This window comes from Apium graveolens, chromosome 8 (assembly GCF_009905375.1).
Source record: "Apium graveolens cultivar Ventura chromosome 8, ASM990537v1, whole genome shotgun sequence".
NCBI classification, from domain to species: domain Eukaryota; kingdom Viridiplantae; phylum Streptophyta; class Magnoliopsida; order Apiales; family Apiaceae; genus Apium; species Apium graveolens.
This window is the reverse complement of record NC_133654.1, coordinates 113,444,010-113,447,652: the sequence shown is the minus strand read 5'-3', so window position 1 is coordinate 113,447,652 and position 3,643 is coordinate 113,444,010.

Below are 3,643 nucleotides of genomic sequence, written 5' to 3'. Positions count from 1 at the left end.
ATAAATAGGCCATGAACATTCTGTTTAATGGTGTTGACAGTGATATGTTTGACAACATCATAAACTGCAAGACTCCTAAGGATGTCTGGGATACAATTCAAGTTATATGTGATGGAACTGAGCAAGTAAGGGAGAATAAGATGCAACTCTTGATTCAGCAATATGAGCATTTCCACAGTGAAGAAGGTGAGTCACTCACTGACATTTTCAGTAGATTCCAAAAACTACTGAATGCTCTAAATTTGCATGGAAGGGTCTGTCAAACAAAAGACTCAAACCTTAAATTCCTTAGATCTCTACCAAAGGAATGGAAGCCTATGACAGTCTCATTGAGAAATTCTCAGGATTGCAAGGAGTTCACCTTAGATAGACTTTATGGTATCCTAAAAACCTATGAGCTTGAAATAGAGCAAAGATGAGAAGATGGAGAAAGGAAGAAAGAAGGGAGGGTCCATTACACTAGTTGCTGAGCAAGAAAAGGAGAAGGAGATAGAGGTTGAAGCTATTGAATCTGCACCAAACTTAAGAGTTTGTGAAGGCAAAGGAAAGGGACTAGTAGCTGAACATGAAGACCAGCTTAGTCAAGATGACATGGATGACATAGATGAGCATCTTGCTTTTCTATCTAGAAGATTTTCCAAGCTCAAATTCAAGAAGAATTTTGGAGCAGCCAAGTCAAAGAGAAACGTGGTTGATAAGTCTAAATTCAAATGTTTCAAGTGTGGCTTGGCAAGTCATTTTGCTAGTGAGTATAGAAAGCCTGATTCTGGTAAAAAGAAGTTTGAGGCTGTTGATTATAAGCAAAAATACATTGAGTTGCTTAAGCAAAAGGAAAGGGCTTTCATTACACAAGAAAATGATTGGGCTGCAGATGGATTGGAAGAGGATGAAGATACAAGCTATGTCAATCTAGCACTTATGGCCAAATCAGATGAAATAGAAACAAGTTCATTAAGCAATTAGGTAATAACTACCAACCTAGCTCATTTATCTAAAGCTTAGTGTAATGATGCCATAAATGACATGTCTACTGAGTTATATCACCTGTGTGTTACACTCAAGTCTCTCACTAAAGAAAAAAATAAAATTAAAGATAAGAATGTGTTTTTAAGTGAAAGAGACAATGTGCTGGAGACTCAATTTGCTGAGTTTGAAAAATTGAAATTAGAATGCAAGATTGCTAATGATGAACTAACGGAATCCTTAAAGAAAGAGGAAATTTTAAGATATCAACTTGAACGAGAACATGAAGTGATTAAGGCATGGAAATCATCTAGAGATGTCCATGCTCAAATCACTAAAGTTCAAGGTATAGAATCTTTCTGTGATGTTGCTTGGAAAAAGAACAAGGAGAAGCTTCATTCCAATCTGGTTGAAGGACTTTTAACTGATGTGGATTCGATGAATGATGAAAATATCCATCGAATAATCAAAATGATTATCTATCGAGATATAATGATCCACATCCGTTGAGTATAAGTAAACCAGTTAGCAAAGCTAAACTAGCTAAGTTGAATGAAAAATATGGATCAGTTTCTAAGAACTTTGTTCCAGGAGAAACAAGTCAAGTAAATAAGAATAAAAGAGTCAATGTAGGTCATTTGTCTATCAAGAAAATGAATGACAGATTGGAGAAAATTGTAGTGAAAGCAGAGTCAAAAAGGAAAAAAATAGAAATGGGAAAGTAGGAATTAACAAACATAACAACTACACACCTGATAAATATGCACGAAGAAAAATATGTGTTAAGTGTGGTAGTGTTAATCATTTTTCTGTTAATTGCAAACTTTCTATGCCTACTCCTATGCCTGCACCACCTTCATTTCCCAGCATGCCTACAATGCTTGTCAATGTTATGCTTGCACACAATTTAAATGCACAGTATGCTAACATGCCATTTGCACAAAATCCGTATTATGCTGCATTTAGTATGCCACAAATGCCATTTAGCATGCCTTACTGGAATAACATGTTTGAATAAAGTATGCCTTTTCATGTTAATCAACTTGTGCATCATAATTCTGCAACGATGAATGGTTTCAAAGGTCCAGCTCAAATGACAAAGGATGAACCTGAAATACCCAAGTCAAATGAGGTCAAACCTAAGAAACCAAAGAAAAAGGCTAACAAGGCAGGACCCAAGGAAACTTGGGTACCAAAATCAACTTGATTTGATTTTGATGTGTGCAGGGAAGCAAAAAGAATCTTTGGTATCTGGATAGTGGTTGATCAAGGCACATGACTGGAGATTCTACCCTGCTCACTGGTTTTAGAGAAAGAGTTGGCCCAAGTATTACTTTTGGAGATGACAGCAAGGGTTAAACTGTGGGATATGGCTTGATTTCAAAAGATAATGTCATCATTGGGGAATTTTTCCTAGTGGATGGTCTCAAGCACCATTTTTTCAGTATCAGCCAGCTTTGTAAAGGGGCAACTCTATTACTTTTAATTCAGAAGCCTGTGTTGTGACTAACAAGAAGAGCAACAAAGTGATTCTCACTGGAGTGAGAAAAGGCAATGTATAGCTAGCTGACTTCAACTCAACAAATGTAGAATCTGTAACTTGTCTTCTCAGTAAAGCAAGTCAAGATGAAAGTTGGCTATGGTACCAAGAAGCTGTCCCATCTAAACTTCAAGACCATGAATGAGCTAGTCAAGAAAGAATTGATTAGAGGTATTCCTCGAGTGGAGTTTTCAAAGGATGGATTGTGTGATGCCTTCAAGAAAGGAAATCAGATTAAAGCCTCATTCAAAAATAAGCTTGATTCAACAATTGAAGAACCTTTGTAACTATTGCACATGGATTTATTTGGACTAGTCAATGTGTTGTCCATCTCAAGGAAAAGATATTGCCTAGTAATTGTAGATGATTTGTCAAATTTCTCTTGGACATATTTTCTAAAATCCAAAGATGAAGCAAGTGAAATTATCATCAATCACATAAGGCAAGTCAACAATCATCCTGATTTCAAAGTAAGAAGAATCGGGAGTGACAATGGAACTGAGTTCAAGAATTCTGTGATGAGATTATTTTGTGAAGAGAATGGGATTATGCATGACTTTTCTGCAGCTAGAACTCCACAACAAAATGGAGTGATGGAAAGGAAAAACAGATCTCTTATTGAAGCTGCAAGGAGAATGCTAGAAGGATCAAAGTTGCCAACATATTTTTGGGCCAAAGCTGTGAATACTACATGCTACACTCAGAATATTTCTTTATTTAATCAAGTAAAATGCATGACACCTTACCAATTGTTCAAGAATAGGAATCCAACTCTAAATATTCTTCATTTATTTGGATGCAAATGCTATATTCTAAGGAATCAAGCTGAACAACATGGAAATTTTGATGTTAAAGCAGGTGAAGGAATTTTTGTTGGATATGCTGTTGGAAAAGCATATAGAGTCTACAATCTTAAAACAAACATTGTTATGGAATCTGTACATGTTATGTTTGATGATAAGAAGATTGAATGACTAAAAGATGAAGGTTTCCATGATAGCCTTAAATTTGACAATGTTGGGATAATTTGATATGACAGTGATGATGATAGTGATCAAGAAATAGTGGCTAAGGATAATGTAGAAAAGTCTATCTCCAATGATGTACAAAATTCAACATCTGTCAAGGTACAAAATGCAT